At 32.6% G+C, this 25,294-nt stretch overlaps 1 protein-coding gene and 3 long non-coding RNA genes across 5 annotated transcripts in view; 3 read left to right on the top strand and 1 right to left on the bottom strand.

Moving 5' to 3' along the window:
• Art8 (Arginine methyltransferase 8) overlaps positions 1-25,294 on the bottom strand; it is an 85,883-nt gene that overhangs the window by 54,111 nt on the left and 6,478 nt on the right. The gene's annotated exons all lie outside the window — the stretch shown is intronic.
• On the top strand, positions 4,538-5,968 carry LOC135844815 (uncharacterized). The gene is made up of 3 exons (XR_010558641.1): positions 4,538-4,950; positions 5,057-5,409; positions 5,609-5,968. It is a non-coding gene; the product is annotated as an uncharacterized LOC135844815 (long non-coding RNA).
• On the top strand, positions 8,981-18,267 carry LOC135843276 (uncharacterized). Of its 2 annotated transcripts, XR_010558293.1 has the most exons (8): positions 8,982-9,219; positions 9,334-9,601; positions 9,805-15,725; positions 15,813-16,079; positions 16,826-16,967; positions 17,060-17,399; positions 17,474-17,802; positions 17,902-18,267. It is a non-coding gene; the product is annotated as an uncharacterized LOC135843276 (long non-coding RNA). The 2 variants fall into 2 exon arrangements; XR_010558292.1 differs by having other exon boundaries at positions 8,981-9,219; positions 17,474-18,267.
• LOC135844975 (uncharacterized) lies at positions 20,463-21,902 on the top strand. Its single transcript, XR_010558683.1, has 5 exons — positions 20,463-20,477; positions 20,610-20,983; positions 21,088-21,119; positions 21,398-21,536; positions 21,619-21,902. It is a non-coding gene; the product is annotated as an uncharacterized LOC135844975 (long non-coding RNA).

Genomic DNA, 25,294 nt, shown 5'->3' with positions numbered 1-25,294 from the left:
AATACTGACGTTCTTAAGAAGTTGACGTCAAAATTGCAAAATTGATTTTTCATCAGCCGGAGGTTTTCACCTTACTTGCAAATTGAAGGACTTATGAACAGATTTTGACGAAAAAACTTGAGCCAGGTATCTTGTTTCATCCATCTGAGAGGAAAAAATTGCAAATTTAAAAAATGACCAGAAAAATCATTTACACGTGAAAAACTGGACAAATTGTATGATTGCAACTTTTTGTCTAGGATTGAAGTTTAAAAAGTTATCAATGTTGAAAACTAAGAAACTATTTTTTTTAAAATTGCGAATCCGCAAAGTTTTGCCATAAAAAATTTTCTTCATAATCCTAAGAAAAAAGTTGTAATACATATCAAAACTTGGTCAGCTTTCGATGAGTTGTGAGTATACATCTTCTTAGCAATGTGTGCAAAAGAGGAAGAATGCCACTCATTTTTTGATGTATCACCCCCCCCCCCCCCGCCACCACCGTCGTCAAAAATGGATTTTGATTTCAACCTTTCGAAAATGCTATTTAAAAAAGCTGATGGAATTTTTCACAAAATTTTACCCAATACCAAACACTCTTTTAAATTCTTTATTCAAAATTAATCCGTATGAATATAGGAGTACTCTCGAGATTCAAATCTCAAAGAAACACATTGTTTCCAATCAAGTTCAGGTATATCTTTTACTAATTAATACAGTAAGAATATCTTCCTACTTAATACCCAACCAAACAGCATATTATCCTCTCCAATATAATATACGCGTAATTTATTAATCCTCGATCGCGTGAACTTTCTGGAGCTCGATCTACGCACACTCGATGCCTACTTGATACCATTTAGTCTCGTTTTCGTGTCAACGAACCTGTTCAATTATGAATATTATTCAACAGAAAATAGCCTATGAATAAAATCCGTCTACCGAAGTGATTTTATCCGTATAATCGCGACCGGCTTACACGTATATAAATCTAATCTAGTTATATCTTAATAAAGCGTTTAATATTCGTTTTTTAATCCGCTAATGAAACGTTCGACTAGATTTTTCAAATATGCCTAACTGTCTATTGCCGATACTCTATAATCTGCCTATAAGCAGTGAAAAAAAAACTTGTGATTGGTACATTAGCGTTGAGTGAGATTAGACCTACTGAGCCTATCGAGTCTGAGGCCATCTTGAAATCCCTCAAATTGAGTTGTCCCAGATCTTGAAACGTACCTAAGATCTGAGGTGAGACGCGAACCATCGTCTCGGAACGAATTCGTCGATTGTTTTGTAACTTACGCTGAATAGATTGTACATAGATACAGGAAAAAACAATATGAAAAGAATAATCATGGCGCTGGCGTGCCGTGCGCTCTTGTAATAGAGCCTTTAAATAAACAAGTACCATCTAATAACAATGTACTCGATACTGAAGTATGTTTACAAGCGTCGTTTGCAAACGAGTACCTATGTCGTCTGAATAATAAATAACGTCTCTTATGTACGCTATTTTTTTTTTTTGTTCAAGATAATCTCATTCGGACGCCTAACCTGTGAAATACAATGCCATCTGTGTTGTTGGAGGAAAGAAAAAAACAAAACGAGTTTTTGACCTTTACACGTGTGTGCTTTGTTTTATAAAAATTTACCTATACTTTAGTAAGGCTTATAATACAGTTGAGTTGGTAGAAGAGGATAACGGTTTGAAAAAAAAAAGTGATCAGGCTTTATAGCATCGAGATTATTGTGTCGCGGATCGCGCCGAGTGACTGGTTCGATATTATGTGGTCGAGATTAAATGAAATTACAAGATCGAGTCGGCTGTTCAGCTGCGGCTTCTAATATTCTACAAAGCGTAAAAATATTTGTACGAAAAAAAAATTCATTGTAAAAAATTCTCAGATCAGAATCCATATTCTTTTTATGATTTGCCGACAACGCCTGGCCGTTTTGGTTTAAGGTCAATTAATCACTCGGCCAAGCGATAAATGGTTTGATACATTTATTTTCATAACTGGTTTCATGAAACGAAATATCAAATGCGTGCTCGGCGCGTTCGATGTGTATTATTGAACAGGTTTGTCGTCTGCTTGGTTCTATTTGTTTTTATAGAAGAAAATTATCAATTTTTCTTGGTCTGCAGATTTTTCAAATATGTATTATTATTTTTATTCGAAGGAAAATTCTAGCAGCTATAGTAACAACGAAACGAGCAAAATGATCAAAAAAATGAAACCATTGGGCATCTACGTGAAAAATAGAACCGAGACATGACATGATCTTCATTATGAGAATATCCAACACTTTAGTTGTACAATATTCATTTGCAACATAGGTGACTTGAAAAAGAAAAAAAAAACTGCAGGAATTGAAAATAAATGAAAGAATACGATTTTCTTATTTTTGAAGATTTTCCCAAGTTTTTATCGATTTGAATAGATGAACGAATCCATTTGGAACTCGTCACCGCATTACATATTTTGTAAGTAAGCTCGTTGAATGGGTCGAAAATAAGCCAAAACTCGATTTATAGCCATCAAATTATGTAATTTCAGTGCCATCCGAAAAAATTCAAAAATAGCTAGAAAAATAAAAAATCGTACTGGAGGCTCCAGAATGACCAGAAATCGCAAAATTCAGCTTGAGGAATAATTTTAAGACTGATTTTCATAATCTTTTTTGGCAACCAAGCGAGAATGTTTTCAATTTCTGGAAATAAGCAAAACTTCGCCAATTTCTGCAAAAATAGGGGCTATTTTTACAATTTCTGTCAAAAAAGCCAGACTTTGGGACAATTTTCAGGGGGAAAAAAGACCGTTTGGAATTTTTAGCGACAAAATGATAATTTTTCGCCATTTTGCTAAAAGGCAAAAATTTTTGTAAATTTTTGAAAAAAACGATAATTTTGAAAATTTTTGACAAAAAGCAAGACGTTGACAATTTTAGCGAAAAGTCGATGTTGGAATTATTAGAAACTTATAGCAAAGACTTAGGTATTCATCGGGGTAGCCATCTTTGAATTTTTGTCAATCCTCCCCTGTACCTTTACCAAGTTCCGATAGCCAATACTTAATTTTCGAATTTGTTTCTTCGTGTTCGGAATGATGATCCCCTGTTTTTTATTTTTCTGCTTTGAGAGAGGAATCTCAGCGAGATGAAAAAATATCGGACCGAGACAAAATGGAGAACTTTTTTTTTTAAATGAATGTGATTTTTAATATTGTAGCCAACTTTTGAAAATTTGACCAAACAAAAACCAAGAAAATAATTGAAGCACAAAAAAAAGTTAAAAAAAAATCAACTGTGAAAAAACTAAATTGAAATTCAAGAAGTAAAAAAAAAAAACTGAAATAGATTCAAAAACCAAAAGCAAGAAAAATTGCTCCAATAAAACCTAAAACAAAAAATTGAAAATGAAAACATCAAATATGTAAAACAGAAACTAACAACAACAAAAAACATTGAAAGTTGAAACCCCTCAAAATGAGAACTGAAAGGAACCAAAATTGAACATGAGAAAACGAGGGGTGGAAAAACAAAACATACAATTCTAAAAATGAAATCAATCCTGAAAGTACTCAATAGAACCAAAAGAAATCAATTAATCAAATTGAAAAAAAAAATGAAATGGAGGAAATTGAAATACATATTTGAAAATTGAAATTAAAACTGAGGAAACATTTATGCCCCTCCCCCCTCCCAAAAGGAAAAATGTTTGGAAGTGAAATAAAACGAATATCGTCAAAAAGGAATAGAAAATTAATTTATGACAAAAAATGAGTAAAAAAACAATAAAAAATGAAATAATATATAAAAAAGGAATGAAGAGGAAACAATTTGTAAGAAAAGAAAATTTAGAAACAAAAACGTACACTTGATTGTTGAAAAAGAAAACATGAAATTAAGTGAATTAAAATATTTGGAAATTGAAAAAAAAACAGAGAGAAAATTAATCCCCCCCCCCCAGAAAGGAAAATGTTTTAAAGTGAAATAAAATGAGAATGGATGAAAAGGAATAAAAAATGAGTAAAGAAACAATAAAAAATGAAAACAGATAAATTATGGGAATTGATATATACAATAAAAAATGAAATATATATTAAAAAAAGAATGAAAAAGAATGTCAAAAATTGATGAATTTGAAGACCATTCGATCTCTAAATTATTGAAATCAACAAACAAAAAATCGATTAGCATGGCTAAATAAATGTTCGCATTTCCTTGGTAAATTCAAAAATACTAGAAGAATTATGTAAAAAAAAATTCTGCTGAAAGTTCCAAAATGGCCAAAAATCGTGAAATTCAGTTTGAGGGAGTAGTTTTAGAACAGAATTCCATTATTTTTACAAAAAAAAAATGTACTCAAGTATCTACCTATAATTGATATTTTGAAAATCAGCAAGCTCTGGATTTTCAAAAATTCGCTAAAAATCGAAAAATTAATTCAGGCTGCTGAAATTTTGGCTATGGGGAGAGGAGGAGGAGAGGAGGCAGAGTTCAGAGTCACACCATGCTGTTTCTAAAAATCAAATTCTAATTCGACATAGCTCAAAAAAATGCTTCAGTTGCTGCTCCATTTCCAGTCAACGTCTACAGCAAATTCTAAATCATCTACCTATTTTGGGCACCACATCGCTTCAAATTTAAATGTATGTGCTCAGCAATAGCGAATATATCCAATCAGATCAATATTAACGATATCATTTAATTTGGTCTTAAATTTTATCATCAGATTTTAATGAAATCTTAGATAAGTGTGCATAGTCACGAATACCTACCTGCATGTAATACTCAATTCTCACTTGTACACCACAAACGAATGTTTCTTCATGTAATTTTTCTCACACGATAATTCATATCAGTTATATCTCATTTTGTACCTTCGTTCATAAAATTTTCAGCAATTTGCATAAAGTGACATGAATTCACTCATTTTATCTCAAATTTTCATGTCAATACTCTGGAGTAAGTAACAAAATGCTCAACTATTTCATAAATTAATTTTTCTCGACCAAGACATAAGAAGTGACTCAAATATAGTAATTCTTTTGATATTATGTATCTTTCGCAGTTAACATTACGGCGATATCCTCAGCTCGTATCATCTCTTTACCCCCTAAACCCCCTGCTACAAGAAGTATCCCTTATCCTGAGATGATATCCTCAGCTCGTATCATGTATTTCTCTCCTAGACCAATAAGTATCCCTTCTGAGGTAAGTGAAATTATCAACTTCATGTGGCCTGATGAATCTGAATACATCTCTTGGACTGATGCAACTGATAATGTCATCCCTCTTCAAACGTTGCCTCCTGTAATCACCACTTTTGAGCCCAATCTTCCTCCGGCCCCCCTGTGATTGAAAGTTTAAACTCGGTAATGTTGGAGGAGACCTGAGGAATGAAAGATTCAAACAAACACAAAGGTAATGTTGGAGATTGGTATTTTTTCACAAAAAGTTGGTCTTTAAAACATTAGAAATAGTAGGTACACGTAGAATTCAGAGTTTTTCCAGCTGAAATACCAGAAAAATTAAACATACATAGATCCACGCATCTCATAGCTGTAAGATTGAAATTACTTTTCGTAGAAGTGATTAACTAGTTTCATTGCAATTTTTACAGAATTTGGCAAACGAAGAAGAATATATTATTCAGAAGATCGTGGATTGAGTCAACTAATAACTACAGTGTGGAGAGTAAAAAATTACCATCTATAGCTGACTATGAGATATGCACAGTTTTAACACTTATAGGCCATGTACAAGTAGTTCCATTCAATATTCGTTTTCACATGCCTCCTTTTCCAAGTACCTACACCTCTTTTTCATTTATAAAATAGGAAATACAGATTGCCATGTGAATTGCTGTTTGAAATTTAACAGCTGTTTATTCTGTTAGGATTTTCACTCAGATCAGGAAAATATATACCTAATATTACTTTTAACTGAAGTTACAGAAATTATAAGTTTCAAAAGCGACAAATACAGTATTATACCTATAAATTCATTTTCAAAATCAATTTTTTTCATGCTTAATTCATAAAAAAAATCGAATCACGCCATTTTGAGAGCCTCTGATGCGGTTCAATATTGAAAATTTTCAAAAAATGTGATACGAGCACTGTAACAAAATCTTAATGAGAGTGCAGAATTCATTTTTGAAGACCTTATTTTGTGGCGGTAGAAATGATCACTTTTTCCACTATAGGCAGTAGAAAATGAACGTTTCTACGTAATTCTACAAGGTATTTGTGACGTCATACGCATTTTATTTAAGGTATTCGTGACGTCAGCCGCGAGAAATATTTGCGAATCATCAACCCTTCCATGATACCACCACCAATTTGCTGCCGCCAATAAAATCTATGCGACCCCTACTTTCACATAAAATATCCGTCATCCCTGCCCCTTTTACGTTGAACTTTCGTCTATAAAAGCTCCTGCACAAGCGTTTTTTCCTCAGTTGTTAGTTCCAACAACTCATCATGCTAGCTGTTCCAGTTTTTGTACGCATTCCTCCTCACGCTTTCGACTTCTTGCTGCCCAGTGGAATACCTTGGTGATCAAGAATTACGAATACGAATTTATGCTGCGGATACGCTTTCTAAGGACGCTTGGAACTTATCCCATTCATCATGGACCAATATATCGAGTCACGCCTTATGCGTTCTTATATCTCCACCGTATCGTGGGATATAACTGATATAAGTCATGAAGGATCATAAATGAGGAACTGTGGAATGTAACTAGCACTCGGGCATCGGGGTTAAAAGCTCGTCAGTAGACACGGCAATCCAGAGAACTCGATGTCCTTAACCAAGACCCCAACGGGGGGTTGTATATGAGCTTTCCGGCTTTGGGCTCAATATGTAACTAAAGACTTTGAAAGCCTGCCACCATATTATGCATTCGATTTATTACGTTTTCTATTAGAAGTTTATAATTACCATTTAATCATAGAAGTCTCATTCATGTAAGGTGCACCGGGGGAAGTTGGAATTTGGGGTAAGTTAGAAAACTTGCTCTAGCGCCTAGAGGTTTATATCTGGCGAAGTGCCACTAAAGGTGACTTGAGGGTACTACCCCTACTTCATCACGGCACAAAAATTTTCGCGATTCAGTTTCATTTTAGATGTCTTTGGTTCAATTGTATTTTGTTGTTGTTTTGAACTTATTTTGAATTTGGTCTAAAATATAGATTTTCTATTTCATAGTTTTTGGCATATAGCGGACGAACCGTGCGTCCTAGTGAAAATCTGATGAAAGTGATCTCAAAGAGAATTAAATTCTCTACAATTTTGTTTACATGCAATTTTTCTAGGACGCTCGGTTTGTGATCTACGCCTCTGCAAAGTTTAGCCTGTTCTGACTTCCCCCAATTGGGGTAAGTCAGGACAGTTTATATTTTATTTCACTGAGCGAAAGCTACTGTGTCAATCGCGCTCAAATTTTTACCATAGGTTAAGAACCCTTATAGGAACCTACATAATAAATTTGATCCATATTGGTTCATTAGAAGGGGAGTAACAGCTGGTCAAAGTTGAAATTGCGAAAAATCATTCTGACTTGCCCCGGTGCACCTTATACGATTTGAGCAACCCGTGATATTATGTGTTTACGCTATCAATACATGAATTTATTATTTGGCTAATTGATGTCATAATTTCTCATACTCTTTCTATCCCTGAGATGATTTATTATCAGGGCTTCCTACCTGGACAACTTATGACGTATTCTACTACTTTATGACTTTGAGCTTCATGATATCAAGTTCCCCGTTGAAATCATGTATTTGTTACGGTTCAGGAGGCTCCTTAAGAAAGAGTCAGAGGACATAATGTTGGTGGATAATTGCGTTTATGCGAAGAAATGCAATTATATTGAGAATCAACAAAAGTAATGTGTTCGATTTTGAGATGTGCCCCTCACATTTTGGACGCGGACGTGTGCATTTTACGAGTATAACGAGAGATGACGGAGAGAAAATGCGCATAATTACATTCTCCCCCCACAATTTTCACTTCAAACTCCTAATGAGTCTCAAAATGAAGAGGATAAATTGAAAATTTTCAAAAAATATAAAAGGTACCTATTACCTAATGAGTACTAGAATTTGTTGTTTTAAAGTCGGAGAAAACATTTTTGAAGACCATTTGACTTCAAACCCCAAAATGGATTCCGAAAATGAGGTTAAAAATTGAAAATTTTCAAGGAATACAATATTAGTATGGTAATTTAAACTTCCAAGGAAGGACGATGGATTAATTTTTGAAAACCATTTGGTCCCAACTCCAAAATGAGCTCCAATGGAATTTTCAATATTTAACATAGGTAAGTATCAAAATATGTTTTATTAAGGGATTAGGGATTCGATCTCTAATTCAAATCAACTGGCCAAAAATTGATTTCTTAGCATGACCAAATAAATTTCTGCTTTTCCTGAAAAATTCAACAATATACTCAGGTACTAGAAAAATCAAAAATCATGCTTAGGTTCCAAAATGCCCAAAAGCTTGTGAAATTCAGTTTGAGGAAGTAGTTTCAGAAGAGAATTCCATTATTTTTACAAAAAAATGTATCAATAATTATGTATTTGATTTCTTGAAAATCATAATTTTCAGGACTTTTAAAAATTCGCTTAAAGTAGAAAAATGAATCCGGACTGCTGAAATTTTGGCCATGAGGAGAGGAGGAGAGGAGGCAGGGTTCAGAGTCACACCATGCTTTTTCAAAAAATTAAATTCCAATTCTATATATGTAGTTACCTACAAAAAAATGCTTCAGTTGCAGCTCCACTTCTAGTCAACTTCATCAACAGATTCCAAATCACCTACCTATTCTGAGCACCTCATCGCTTCTACTTTCCTCAAATTTCTCTGTACGCGCTCAGCAATAGGCATTTTTACCGTTCTACAGAACATACCTAATCAGATCAATAATAGCGATATCATTTAATTTGGTCTCAAATTTCATCATTGGATTTTAATGAAATCTTAGATAAGTATACATAGGTACATACATAGTTACAAATGCGTACATATCATACTCAATTCTCACTCGTATACTTACCACAGAAGAAATGTTTTTTCATATAATTTTTCTCACACGGTAATTCATATCAGATATTTTTCATTTTGTACCGTCATTTATAATATTTTCAGTATACCTAATAATTCACGTAAAGTGACATGAATTCACTCAATTCATCTCAAATGTTCGTATTAATACTCTGGAGTAAGTAACTAAATATCGCACCATTTATATGTGTAAACTACATAATTTTCCCTGACCATAGACATAAGAAGTGACTCAAACAGTAACTCTTTTGATATTATGTACCTTTTACAGTAAACATTGCGACGATATCCTCAGCTCGTGTCATCTCTTTCCCCCCTAGACCCCCTCCTTCAAGAAGTGACCCTCCTGTTGAGGAAAGTAGACCTATCGTCTCCCAGTGGCCTGAAGAATCTGAACGGTACACCTCTTGGACTGGTGCAACCGATAATGTCATCCCTTTTCCCACTACGCCTACTATAATGGTCCTATAGATATACCACTTTTGAGCCCAATCTTTCTCCGCTCCGGCGCTCCCTCCGTGACTGAAAATTTAAACAAGGTAATGTTGGAGATTGGTATTTTTTCTCACCTTAAAACATTGGAAATATGTACATGTGGAATTCAGTTTTCTCCAGCTAAAATACCGGAAAAATGAAACAAAACAGTAAATCCAAGCACTTATAGCTAGCTAGCTACATATATATAAGATTGAAATTACTTTTTGTACAAGTGATTAGTTGCATTGCAATGCAATTTTTACAGATTTTGACAAACGAAAGAAGAATACACGAGTATTCAAGAAATCGTGGATTGAGTCAACAAGTACAGTGTCGAGAGTAAAGAAAAAAAGGCCATGTACATACGAGTAGTTCCATTCAATCTTCGTTTTCACATGCCTCCTTTTCCTAGTACCTATACTCCTGACAAATACAGTATTATATTGCACCTACTTATAAATTCTTTTTCAAAGTCAATTTTTTTTCATGCTTCCTTCATTTAAAAAAAAAATTAAAATCACGCCATTTTGAGAGCCTCAGATGCGGTTCAAAATTGAAAATTTTCAAAAATTTATACGGTAAAAAAAATTTAACACTTGCGCAGAATTCATTTTTGATGTCCTTATTTTCATTCCAAACCCCGAAATTGGCCTCAAAGAGAAGACTCGAAATTGAAAATTTACAATTTTTTTAAAACTCGATTCATTTATTTTCATCAACTTATAATATAAACTAGATAACCCGTTTTTCGCGCATACTGCGCTCCTCTTCTAGATGTGAATTGTTCATTTTGAAAATTTTGAAAGTATTTTTTTTCGCCTATAATTCCCAAAAAGTCTTGCTTTTTGCTAACATTGTTATTGTTGCTTTTTGCCGGAAATTGTGAAAGTTTATGGCTGTTTTAATAATTGACAGAAAAAAAATTGTTTCAAAGCAAAAATTCCAATAATTCTTACTTTTTCATCAAAAATATGTAACCCAAAGCGTAAATTGTTCTCTAAAATATCCTGAAAAGCATCATTCTGTCATCGCTTTATCATTCATTAAAATAATGTCCTACTTTTCTACAAAAATTGAAAAAAAGTATCAGCTTTCTTATAACAATTGCCTGAAAAGTCATGGTTTCATTTAAAGTTGGCAAAAATTTCAAGTTTTAGGCAAAATTGCGAATTAGGCTACCTACTTTTCACTTTTTTAGCAGAATTTGCTGAAAAATTCCAAAAATACTTGTTTTTTTTCCTACAGTTGAAATGAAACTAACACATCGGATTGGATCTAATACCACATAACTGAAAATTTCAAAGTTTCACTCAACTTTGACCTGGAACTTTTTTAAGCTTTCTTCAAAACTGCGAATGTGTCAAAATGTATTTTATGGCAAGCTTTTTCTAAGCAGACTATGAGTACTCTAAATATTGGTTCGGTACTGGAGAATACTTCAATAAAATACTTACTTAACACAATTTTAGAAATATTCCAAGATTTCCGAGTAAAAAAATGCAATTAGGAATTTCCTTAAAACGTGATTCTAATTTTGTCAAGGACTCACAAAAAAAATTCAACCCCTCAGTTGAAAAATCTAAACTCCTACATATAACAGTAGAGATTTTCCCAAATAGTCCGAAACTTGCATAAGTTGATGAAAAAGTGAGATGCTAGATATAACCACTCCAGAACTCAAAAAAATGAAACCATGGTTCCAGGATTAATTTTGATACCCAATGTGCTAAAAATAGCACTTTTTCATGTGTACATCAACACCGTTGTTTTTCTGTTTTGAGCTATTTAAAAACTTTTTAAAGCTTCCTTCAGAAACTTTTCAACTTTTAATAAAAACCATCACAACTAAAGTTTAAAAGCTATTTTCAAATCAAAATATCATTGAGTAGTAGAGAATACTGATTGTATGAAGCTTTTTCATGTTTTTTAAGCTTTAGGATTTCATTTAAGCTTTCTTCAAAACTGTGAATGTGTCAAAATGTATTTTATGGCAAGCTTTTTCTAAGTAGACTATGAGTACTCTAAATTGGTTCGGTACTGGAGAATACTAACTTCTTATGTCATATCTGAAGCTTTCTAAAAAATTTTCAGCTTTAAGCTTTCTTCAAAATTTCACGAATATGGTCAAAAAGTATTTTTTGGCAAGCTCGATATAGGTAGACTATACATACTTTAAAATATTCATTGGGCACTGGAGTATTCTAATTTTTACATCATATCTGAAGCTTTTTGAACTTTTTTCAGCTTCAAGCTTCCTTCAGAATTTTGCGAATATGGTCAAAAAGTATTTTTTGGGGAGCTCTTTTTAGGGAGACTATACATACTTAAAATATTCATTGGACACTGGAGAATTTTAATTGTTCTTATGAAGTATGACGCTTTTTGAACTTTTTAAAGCTTTAAGCTCCTCCAAGACTCACCCCACAACCTCACCAAAAAAATAACTCCAGATTCGAACTCTACGACCTCGAAAACATATCAATCGACATATCACACAATAATATAAGAAACATTTGACATTTGAGCTTTTTTGAACTTTAAGCTTTTTTCAAAACTTTACGAATATGGTCAAAAAGTATTTTTGGCAAGCACATTCTAGGTAGGCCATACATACATTAAAATAGTTATTGCGTACTGAAAAATTCTAATTGTTTATGTCATTTATAACGTTTGTTGAACTTTTTCGAGCTTTGAACTTTTTCCAAAATTCTACAAATATGGTTAAAAAACATTTTTTGGCAAGCTCTTTCTAGGTACACTATATGTACTTGAGCGTATACATCGACACAGTCATTTATACTGCCTTGAACTTTTTGAGCTTTTTGAAGCTTTTCAAAGCTTTAATCAGAACTTTCCAAAGTTTTGATACCACAACTCCACCAAAAAACTGACTCCAGATTCGAACTCTACGACCTCGAAAACATATCAATCGACATATTACACAATATACTCGTAATATAAGGAAAATTTGACATTTGAGCTTTTTTGAGCTTTAAGCTTTTTTCAAAACTTTATGGATATGGCCGAAAAGTAGTTTTTGGCAAGCACTTTCTGGGTGGACCTCTTACGTAATTTAAAATGTTTATGGGGTATTGAAGAATTCTAATTGTTTACGTCATGTACAAAGCTTTTTCAACTTTTTCGAGCTTTAAGCTTTTTATAAAACTTAACAAATATGGTCAAAAAGTATTTTTTGGCAAGCTCTTTCTAGGTGGACCATACGTACTTTCGCGTATACATCGTCACGCTTGTTTATACTGTATCAATTTTTGAGCTTTTTGAATCTTTTGAAAGCTTTTTTCAAAACTTTTTGAACTTTTGACCAAAACCTGCACATCTACGGGTCAAAAGCTTTTTTTTGAGACATCGTCGAACAAAATCGGTTCGGCGGTTCTTCCAAACGAACGATCACAAAAAAAACACCTTGCTATTAATATATAGATATTGAGCTTTTTTTGAGTTTTAAAGCACAAATTTTTTGTGAACTTTTTTCTTCAACATTTGACTTTTTTAGATGCTCTTTCAAGGTATAATATACGTACTACTGTGAATACTACATATAGGCTAAAATCAATTATTGAGCTTTTTTGAGCTTTATGGCACAACTTTTTTGTAAACTTTTTTTTTGACATTGGACTTCTTTCGATGCTCTTTCAAGGTATAATATACATATTTCTCTATATATGTCGAATGTACTACGTATAGGCTAAAATCAATTATTGAGCTTTTTTGAGCTTTAAGGCACAACTTTTTTGTGAACTTTTTTCTTCAACATTTGACTTTTTTAGATGCTCTTTCAAGGTATAATATACGTACTACTGTGTATATGTCGAATGCTCTACGTATGGACAAAAATCAATTATTGAGCTTTTTTGAGCATTACGGCGCAACTTTTTGAACTTTTGATTAAAACCTGCACATCTACGGGTTAAAAGCTTTTTTTTGAGACTTCGTCGATCAAAATATAATATACATATTTCTATATATGTCGAATGCACTACGTATAGGCTAAAATCAATTATTGAGCTTTTTTGAGCTTTATGGCGCAACTTTTTTATGAACTTTTTTCTTCGACATTTGACTTCTTTTGATGCTCTTTCAAGGTATAATATACGTACTTCTCTGTATACCTCAAGTTGGCTACGTATAGACAAAAATCAATTATTGAGCTTTTTTGAGCTTTAAGGCACAACTTTTTTGTGAACTTTTTTCTTCAACATTTGACTTTTTTAGATGCTCTTTCAAGGTATAATATACGTACTACTGTGTATACGTCGAATGCGCTACGTATGGACAAAAATCAATTATTGAGCTTTTTTGAGCTTTACGGCGCAACTTTTTGAACTTTTGATTAAAACCTGCACATCTACGGGTCAAAAGCTTTTTTTTGAGACTTCGTCGATCAAAATCGGTTCAGCCGTTCCTGAGATCTCGCTGTCACAAGAATCCGGTCATAATTTTAATATATAGATGTGAGGAATAAATAGCACATCATTTTAGAGATATTTTTCTGAAAAGTGTTCAATTTTTAATTTTTTTTTTTGTTTTGTACAAACAAACCAATAAAAATACACTTCTTGTGACTATTTCATCTTAAAAACGTTCAAAACTATCGAAACCGTTTTTAACACTTCGTATGTACGAAATTTACTCAGAAAAAGAAGAGTTTTTAAAGATATCTTTCTAACTCCAAACAACTTGCGATGTTGGTTGGAATTTTGAGTTGAACCATTTGCATTTTTACAAAGATCTAGGAAGTGTACCCAACCCAAAGTGTTATTTTTGGTTGCAAGGGGTCACACAAACCCTTAAAATGCAAAAATCTCAAAATCTTTTTTTTTGAGATATAACCTTATTACTCTCAAAGTGCGATTTGACCTCAAACCCCAAAATGGGTCCCAAAAAGGAGGTTCAAAATTGAAAATTTTCAAGGAATACAATATGAGTATCATAATTCAAACTTTTCAGGGCGAAGAATTAATTTTTGAAAACCAAATATTTGACCCCCAACTCCAAAATTGGCCCCAAGAGAAGTTTCAAAATTTCAAAAAGTATAATACTGGTGAGTATTAAAATATATTTTATTAAAGACCCAGAATTCATTTTTGAAGACCATTCGATCTTTAATTAAAATCAACAAGCCAAAAATCGATTTCGTAGCATGGCAATTGGCTAAATAAATTTTCGCACTTCCTGGAAAAATTCAAAAATAGGTACTAGAAAAATCAAAAATCGTGCTGAAAGTTCTAAAATGGCTAAAAATCGTGAAATTCAGTTTGAGGGAATAACAGAATTCCATTATTTTTACAAAAAAAATGTATCTTAATTTTTGATATTTTGAAAATCATTATTTTCTGGATTTTCAAAAATTCGCTAAAAATCGAAAAATTAATTCAGGCTGCTGAAATTTTGTCTACTGGAAGAGGAGCAAGGGTTCAAAATAAATGCCTATGCACTTCCAAAAAAAAAAACAACACACATTTAAATTTCAGACAAACCAATGTTTTAGTTGCAACTCCTTAGTTGCAACTCCTTAGTTGCAACTCCAACTCCAGATTCCAAATCTTTCATTCCAGGTAAGTACTTCATAACTTTGACTTTCCCTCTGCAATTTTAAAATGTGTTTGTACTTCGCATATGCACCTGACCGTTACAGAAAACATACCAGGGATGAAAAGCTAGCCGAAAGCTGAAAGCCGAGCAAATTTTCGCACTAAGCCAAAAGCTAAAAGCTTGCAAGTTTCATTTTTTCCAAGCCAAAAGCTAGCCAAAAGTTTCATTTTTTTGGCTTTTTTCAAAGGCTTTTTTGCAGAATTGAATTCTCTAAATTCAGAAGAAACAAAAACATGAAAAAAATTTCATTCAATTTTATTTTAATGCGATTTAGTGAAATGAAAAAAAAGGGAAATAATTCTAGCAATGAATATTCTCCACTATCACTAATTATTAAATTAATGTACCTGATCTAATTTTTAATTCCCTTTTTTGTAAATTGATGACGTATTAGCTAAAAGTTCAAAGTCAAAAGCTTAAAGCCAAAAGTTAAAAGCTAAAAGCTTAATTTAAATATGTATAGCTGAAAGCTGTCAAATTGAAAATATAAGGGAAATTTGAAGTCTCCATACATTAAAAACAGTGATATGAATTTACTTATTTTATTTCAAATTTTTGTGGCAATATTCTCGAGTAAGTACATAATTTGAATACTTCTACTGTTTACAAATTAATTTCCCTGTTGAAGTAATTCTTCTGATATACATATATCTTTTACAGTAAATATTGCGATATCCTCAGCACGTATCATCTCTTTCCCCCTGGCAAGTATTATTCCTTTTCCTGACTTGAGTGCAAGAGCTATCGTCTCCCAGTGGCCTCAAGAATCTGGTTACATCCCCGGGACTGGTTCAACAGAAAATATCATCCATCTTTACCACTGGGCTTCCGTAATTCCAATCTTTGGATCCGGTCTTTCTTCTCCCCCCAACTCCGCCTTTCACCCCTCGCCCCAAGGGACACCCAAGAAATAAGAATCCAAACTAGGTAATGTTAGAAAATAATGGCATTGTTTCCCTTTTTTTAAGAGATACAATAAAGGTATCAAAATCTGGATTTTTAAGAGCACAAAACTTATTTTTGAACATTTAATCTCAAACTGAATTCAGCGTCCAAAAAATTCTAAAATATATCTATGTATTAGGAAAATCAAAAATCACACGGAAGACTCCAGAATGGTCAAAAATTGTGAAATTCAGTTTGAGGGAGTTTCAAAAATTGGGTTCTATCATTTTTACTTATAAAGTACTGATACACATTTTGATACGCTGAAATCATATTTTTCTTGATTTTCAGAAATTTGCCAAAAATCGAAAAATTAATTTTAAGCAGCTGCAGTTTTAGTTGTGAGAGGAAGGAGGGGTCACATTTTCGTTAAAAAAAATTGTTCAAGTTCTATTCAAACAAATGCTTCAGTTTCAATTCTAATCCCATTCAACTTCATCAGCGAACTCTAAATCTCCCATTCTAGGTCCTCCATCGTCGCTTCCTTCCCTCTAAAATTTCCAAATTTTCCCTGCATTTCGCAACTGCGCACTTACCATCGGAAAACATACTTATCTGATCAATATTAACGATATCACTCAGCCTGAATAAGTTTTCAAGCACCGAAGATTATTCAATTTGCCCTCCGAATTTATCATTGAGTTTTGATGAAATCTCAGATAAATCTTTAGTCACAAATATGTACTTGCCTACATCACTAAATTCCAACATGTACGTTTTTTGCATAGGTTTACTTTTTTCTCGCATAGTACCATGATTAAGATGAGGTATTTGTCATGTTGAACCTTCTTTAATAATATCATCAGCCATTCGGAAACAGTGATATGAATTTAATTATTTTGTTTCAAATTTTGGTGCCAATACTCTGGAGTAAGTAACGAAACGTCCAACTAATTCATAAATTAATTTTCCTCCACCGAAATACAAGAAGTGACTCAAATAGTAATTCATATTTTTTACAGTCAGTATTACAGTGAGATCTTTAGGTGTCATCTCTTTCCCGGTTTTGCCTCATCATGTTACACATGACCGTTCAGTGCGTCAGCCCCCAGTGCCTGGACCTAATATTCTCCTCATGCACACAACTAAGCCTAGAATCTATCGCCGGAGAGCCTCTACTGCGCCTGTTATCTCTTTCCCCGATAACCCTACATCCAGATCTGGACTTGACGTACATTGGACTAGTGAGACTGGACGTCTCTTCCGTTTGTCGCCCCCATCTACTCGAGCTCCATGGATCAGACTTTTCCCCAAAATGCCAGGGATAACTGGAACCCACAAAGGCTATGACTGATGTTGAAGGTCAGTGGAATTGTTTTTTTTTTCTCTCAGAAGGTTGGTTTTAAGTCACGAAAATAACTGTTATTGGGTTACAGGATTTGAAGAATTCACGAATTCAAGAAAGATCGTGGATTGAGTCAACCAATAGGTACAGAGTGGCGTGAAAAACGATCATTTTTCAGAGATATATCTGAATATGCCATGCAACCATTCAATCCAATTTCATTTTCACACATCTCCTATTCCTAAATTCCTGTTGATCTCTGAAATTGGTCCATGATATAGACAACACAAGTTGATGTGTGAGAAGCTGTTTGAAATTTAACAAGTGATTCTTCTGAAAGGATTCTTCACACTGACTGCGAAAAAGTTTCAACACGATCGGTTTTTTCGCTAAGCCAATGCCAATTATGGTTGATTATTGGTTGGTATTTTTTTGGTCTGTTTTTGAATTGTTCTCGATTGTGTAGAAATCGTATTCGAGAGTCTGCCAGTAAATCGAAAGCCTTCGGATTTTTTTCAGCTCACAAATTCAGGTCAATGGTGTACCTATGGTTGGAAAATTTCAGACAGAAATTCACCACTTTTTGGGCTGGAAAAAGAACTGAGAAACGTTTTTTGTATCTTTGGAGGTCTTCAAACTGTACTTAGTAGTTACCTATAAGTGAAAATTTTTTAAAAAAATCTACATCTTGGTGAGATAGATAGCATAAATCCATAGCAAACTTGCACTGGTTAATGGTTAGCTCCAAAAACCGAGCAAAGGGTCTTGTCACCATTTTTACTCGACTATGCTTTTCCATTACAATTTTCATTTATCTGTTGATCAATATTATGGATATCAATTTATTTTATTATTCATTTATAATAAATATTATTCACTTTGTGTCTCAAAATTTCATCATTCTGAAACCTAGACCACTGGAGAAAAAATTATTACTTACTGAAGTCATAAAAAATTTAATTTAAAACCGTTTACGAGCCATCGAATTTTCCATGAAATCAACGACATCGACACTCGAATCAAATATTTCATCATGCCAAACAATTTTAGTAAAAAACGAGACTATAAATGAATGAAAAAAAAAGGACAAAACATGAAAATTAAAGTTCTGGAGTACATAGATACCAACATAAAATGGTTTTATGCTCAATTTTTGGTTGAATTTGGTATAAAATTGATGAGAATAAGTCAATTTACACAATTTCACTTTTTTGAGGAAATAAGTGGAATTTTCTTGCAATTTTTGGAAACTTTGAAATCTGAAATACCAAAAAAAGTTGCCTCAATGTTTTGAATTAAGGTAAAGTGTTGTACCTACTTGAAGCAATTTTATCAGAATATTTGAGCACATGGGAAAAGCTGTAAATGCGTGCCAACCATTTGTAGCTTCAAGTTAACTCAACTTGCAACTCACGATACCGATCCTTACTTTCCTCACAACTTTGAACACCCCTATTTTTCGTTACTTTTTGAAAGGGGGGAGAATTTTTGATAATTTGTTGTAAAAAGTATGAGACTTTAATAATTTTAGAAAAAAAAAAGAATTTGGAAATTATATTGCCACTTTTTGAATTTCTTGCAAAACAGCGAGACTATTAATAGGTAATCCTTAAGAAAAAAGTGAAACCTTTTGCCATCGTTCAAAATTATAATTATTTTTTCGAAATTTTTGTTGAAAAAACGAGATTTCTTGTAACTGATTTTGTTTTGGTGAAAAACGAAGTTTTTGAGTAATTTTTGAAAAAAAAAGTGGAACTTGGAAATTTTGCTAAAAAGTAAGAATTTTTGGAAAACAAGTCTTTATTTTTTCGCAATATTTGTTGAAAAAGCAATAATTGCTGAAAAATGAGATTTTTTGTGAAAAAACAAGTTTTTATTTTTTCGCAATATTTGTTGAAAAGAGAAACTTTTTGTAGCTTTTTATTTTGGTAAAAAAATGAGACTTCTGAGTATTTTGGAAAAAATTACGTTTAAAATTAGGTCTTTGTTAATTTGTAAAAAATGCAGAAATTTTTGGCAATTATTGGCAGAAAACAATATTATTTTGTTCATAATTTTTATAGAAAAAAAAAAAAAAAAAAAAAAAAAAAAAAAACGATATTTCTGAGTACCCAGGTAATTTTTGGAAATAAGTGAAACTTTCGTCAATTTAGCTAACTATAGAAAGCGAGAATTTTTGTCAAAAAACAAGTTTTTGAAAATTTCAGTAAAAACATAAATTTTTGTCAATTTTTGGCAAATAGATGAAAAACGTTGATAATTTTAGCAAAAAATATAAATTTAGCAATTTTTCTTGAAAACCTGAGAATTGCAGAACTTTTTGTTTTGGTAAAAAAAAACGAGTTTCTTGAGTAGTTTTTGGAAAAAATTTGCATTTTTTTGGCAATTTTGCTAAAAAACGAGAATTTTTATTTAAAAAAAAGTCTTTGAAAATTATAACAAAAAGCTGGATTTTTTGGCGATTAGGTGTTGGTAAAAAATATACTTTTTTCCAACTTTGTGGTGAAAAAGCGAGACTTTTTGCAATTTCCCGCCAAAAAAAGAGTTTTGGGCAGTTTTTTGAAAATAATTGGATTTTTTTTGGAATTTGTTGCAAAAAAAACTCTATTTTTTTTTTTTTAGCAAAAATTTAGAATTATCTTCATTAAAAGTTTCGTGCTGTAAAAGGTATTTTTTATGATAAACGAGACCTTTTTAATAATTTTGACAAAAAGACATAGTTTTTTTTTCATTTTTCGTCGAAACAAAACTTTGACATTTTTAGCGAAAATGGGGGGGGGGGGGGATTTTTAACCGTAACCCTGAAAGAGCAGTGCAGCCAGTTGAAAAATACTTCAGTTGTAACATTGGTGTACAATTTTACTCAGCATTCGCAGCTCTCCTAATCTGCAAGTTCTTGGAACTGAATTGCTTCGAATTTTCTTTCGCAATTTTTCAATTTCTCTTTATTTTTCCACGAAGTATGTACGCATTTTTACCGTTAGATAACAAGATATCTAAGTGATATTTTTCAGTCAAAATAAGATTTCAAGCAACAACATTATCATTCATTGTTTGGCATCAAGTTTCATCATTGAATCTTGATGAAATCTCAAGTAACTAAATACCTACCCAACTACATTATGTACTTACAAAATATACTTAATCTAATTAATTTCTCTTTGCCAAATCATATTAAGTAACTCCAATATTACGAATAATTTTTTTAATTAATTGATCTTTCACAGTCAATTGCTATGATGCTATGATATCCTCAAGATATAGGTATCATATCTGTGTACCCTCAAAGTCTCAAAATGGATCTGCACGTGTTGTGCCATGCTTTGGTGTAACTAGACGTATAATCTCTTTCTCCTCTTGGTTATGGGCCCCTCCACCTTGAATATCGGATATTTAGTCTTATAACTCGAGTTCATTTGAACATTACAAAGTAACTGTCATTTTAATTTTGATCGTGTAATTATAAAGACTGAATATTTCTCATTTTGAAACCTCTCATAATTCGAGTTTCAATTATTCATCTGCTTACATTATTAGTACCTACTAATCAAAATCATGCGTTTACTTATTTTGAGTCTAATTTGTGTGACAATTTTCTGGAGTAAGTACCTAATACCCCACTATTTTGCATATTTATTTTTCCCAGCTAAAATATTTAAGAAATGACTCAAATGGTAATTTTTCAAATGCTTTCATCTTTTGCAGTGAATGTTGCACAGACTGAGACAGCCACTATTGTGAGTACCTTCACCCACCATTACTAATACTAAAATGTAAAATAAGTCACATAAAATCATCCATAATGGATAATCACATTCCTAACTTTTTTTCTAATCAATTCTGAGCCGAAGAGAAATTATTCAAGGAAAACGTATACGATTACAATTTTTTTTTAGCTGAAGTACCGGCCAAATTGAGCAAAATTTTAAAAAATAAGGCACCATGCAGAAAAAGTAAAAATTCTCAGTTTTTATATATTTTTTCAAATTTATTTTTTTTATTTTAATTTTTAAAGGATCCACTTGCGGGTTTCATGGGTTGGATCAATCAGGAAATTCGGAAAGAGGGAAACGTAGATTTCACAGTCGGACCCTCTCCTATTATACCCCAAAATATCCAGACATAAGAAATGTGATTTGAAATTTACTTAATGGGTAAGTAATCGTAATAGAATTATAAAAAAAATTTTGAAAAATAAATTTTTTGTTTAAAAATATTTTTGCTTTATTTTTTTAGTCAATCAAAAGTTCAATGGAGTTGGTCCAAGAAGCTTGTAAGAGAAAAACTTTATAATTTTATGATTTACAAAATAATATGATCATTGCCATAGGAGTAAGGTGTATTAGGTATTTTAATTAAAAAACGCAATAATCAGTTAAACAAATGTTGAAAAATGTAAAAAAAATCGATTGAGCAGTGAAGGATACAAAATTCATCCAGTATTAACATTATTTCATTATATTTCATTATAAGTACATATTCTTTTTTATTTTAAATAAATCGAATGTGAAGAATGAGAACGCTTTTTATGTTTTTTTATGCATTTATTACAATATTCCAAGACTTTGCGAGGTGATCGTATAAAATGCTCAAATATATATTTCATTTCTCCAGACATTTTCTATAAAATTTCCTCCTCAAAGGATTCCTTCACACGCTACACTACAGCAATCGCAAACACAATCGAATCTTGGAAGCTTAAGGCAGGGGCAGGCATTGCACTACACCCAGTATAAATAGCTCTTATTCCAGCATCTCATATATGTATAGAAACCGGTACATAGGCTACGCAATAATCACGAATAAAAAATCTACAATACTCCATAGAAGACATCTTATTTATATACAAACATTATGCACACAGCCAGAGAGCATAACACAACTAGATACATGGCGTAGCTCGGGCTCGGGCATTCCATAAAACACAATTTTTCAAGCCGACCTTTCAAAATGTCCAACACACTCCATCAGCGATCCAAATTTTTCAAACGTGCTCGGCGCGAACACCGTTTCGCAACTGGTTGTCAATAAATAACCCTATCGATGATACGGATCGCATGCGGAAAATACGGTATTATAATTAAAAATAAAACTTTATATACGTGCTTGGTAAATAAAGTTGTAATCCGCGCACAACATCGGATAACGTAAAAGCCATTTCAAAGTAATATATTAACCGGTTTTTTTATCTACGAGTACTTTTATCTTCATCTATACAGCCGCCTCTTTCTCGAGTGCAAAATCTGCCATGTACTATATGTGTATTTTGCGACTAAATTGTTGGCAAGAGGCAGACAGGGAGGGAGATTTACTTATTTACTATTCGTGTATTTTTGAATTGGCGAAAAGGCGTTAATTTTTCACCTCGAGAAACCAGTTTCAATTGGAGCAATAAATTCGTAACGGGTTAAAGGCCGTTTATAGGGTTTTAAAATTGGCAGTTGTTAAACTTCGCCAGAGATTGTGATATGTAAATAAAGGTTCTGGAGGTGAATTGTGTGTAAGTCAATTTGGAGTGGTTTCAAACTGTTTTAAAGCCTCCAGCCATATTTTATTGCAACTTCCAGATTTTTAAAAAGAGCAATTTGGTAGAAAACGATTTTGGAAAAACAGTGAGTAATTAATCAATTGGGTCACTAACAAGAACCAATTGAAATATTTGTACGAGCTAACGCTAATTTAGAAAGTTTTTATGGAGTTTTTTGAAAATATAGAATGTTCTGAATATGGCTGGAGACTCCAGAGGGTCATTCCACGTCAATTGGACCAAGAAGTGGTAGGTGGGTTCGGCGATTTTTTTGAAATTTTTCCTGTGGAAAGACCTTCCGAAGGGACAACCAATGGCGCAAATCGCAGCCCTCTAGCCCATTTTTAACGGCAGCCAGGGGGTGTCAAAGTTTTCAATGAACCTAAAATATCATCCATTTCAGCAGTGGATTACTCGATAACCGCGATACCTACCAAAATGAAACTTTTCTCCATAATTAGGGGTTTTGAAAGGCTTTTTGGTGATATCATAAAAATCAGTGTTGCCACTTTTTTTCGTACAAAAAATTAGCTCAAAAAGTTTCAAAACGTGGTTTTCATATCGTTCCGACTCTCAAAAATTCTGAAAAAAATATATTATGGACAACTGTTCATGCTGAACAACATATTAAAAAATTGAGATGGTAACTTGTCACAAAGTCGATTTAAAAAAATTTTAAGTTTGCAAAAAATGTGATTTTTTGATTTAAAACATGAAAAAAAGTTTTGATTGGTAAAGTTGACTCATTTGACCCCTATTTTTACGTATCTGTTGAAAAAGTTGAAAACCCCCTTTTACTTGATAAAATGAACTCATCACAAAAAAATCAAAATACGAAAAAATTCAATTTTCAATTCCAAACATCAAAAAAAGTTTAAATTTATTCAGTTGTCTTATTTTGACCTCTTTCTGACGTATAAAAATTACACTCACAACAAAAAAATAAAAATTCGTTCATTTCATGAATCTTTTCGAATTTTTATTTTTTTGTGATGAGTTCATTTCATCGGATGAAAGCGTATTTTCAACTTTTTCAACAGATACCTGAAAATAGGGGTCAAATGGGCTAACTTTACCAATCAAAAATTCTTTTCATGTTTTAAATCAAAAAATCAAATTTTTTCGCAAACTTCGAATTTTTTAAAATTGACTTTGCAACATGTTACCATCTCAATTTTTTAATATGTTGTTCAGCATGAAAAGTTGTCCATAATATATTTTTTTCAGAATTTTTGAGAGTCGGAACGATATTAAAACCACGTTTCGAAACTTTTTGAGCTAATTTTTTGTACGAAAAAAAGTGGCAACACTGATTTTTATGATATCACCAAAAAGCCTTTCAAAACCCCTAACTATGGGAAAGAGTTCCATTTCGGTAGGTATCGCGGTTATCGAGTAACCCACTGCTGAAATGGATGATATTTTAGGTTCACTGAAAACTTTGACACTCCCTGGCTGCCGTTAAAAATGGGCTAGAGGGCTGCGATTTGCGCCATTGGTCATCCCTTCAGAAGGTCTTTCCACAGGAAAAATGTCAAAAAAATCGCCGAGCCCCCCTACCACTTCTTGGTCCAATTGACGTGGAATGACCCCAGAATGAGTTGAAACCACCTCCAATCGACTTAGAATATTGAAATGAGAGTATAAAATAAATTGTAGGTTTCCAGCTTGATTAAGTAAAATTTTCAAAAATCTGCTGGAGGCTACAGAATAGCTCAAGATGATTCGAAACAGTTTCCGATCGATTTAGTGCACTGAAAATAGAATATCTACACATTAAATTACAGCTTTGTAGGTAAAATTGATAAAATTTTGATTTTACCCATTTTTGATCTAGATTTGTTTTTTTTTAAATTCATCAAAAATCGAAAAATGCACTTGACGTATAAAATTTTGACTGGTGATGGCTTTTTGTATGTCCTTTTTATTCAACTTGGTTCGGTTCAAATCTTTCCTGCCAGTTTGAACAGGCCAGGCTCTTCTGCTAGAGGAAAGAGCAAAGTGGGGCATTGCAAATCTGTGAGCTTAGAATTCTTTTGGCGAAGGAGCGCAGAATTTTTTCCAAAAAAAACTTTAGCAACTAAAAAAGCTCAAAAAGTAACCAAAGAACAGCCAAAAAAAAATGACAAAACGTGAGCAAAACATTTTAATGTAGAAAAAAAATCACAAAAAAATTAAACATTCTACAAATTGAAGGTTTTGAAACTTTTTTGGTAAAAAACGAAACTTTTGAGCAATTTCTTGCAGAAAAGCCAATTTTTGACGAAACCGAGACTTTGACAAATTTTAACAAAAGGAAGGGCTTTATGGCGATTTCTGGCCAAAAAATGATACCAATGAAAAAATTTTTAAAAAAAGGACTTTCTGAGATTTTTGAAAAAAAAA

This window comes from Planococcus citri, chromosome 4 (assembly GCF_950023065.1).
Source record: "Planococcus citri chromosome 4, ihPlaCitr1.1, whole genome shotgun sequence".
In the NCBI taxonomy this organism is placed as follows: domain Eukaryota; kingdom Metazoa; phylum Arthropoda; class Insecta; order Hemiptera; family Pseudococcidae; genus Planococcus; species Planococcus citri.
The sequence above is the reverse complement of the archived record's forward strand: the minus strand, read 5'-3'. Positions and strand labels throughout refer to the sequence as shown.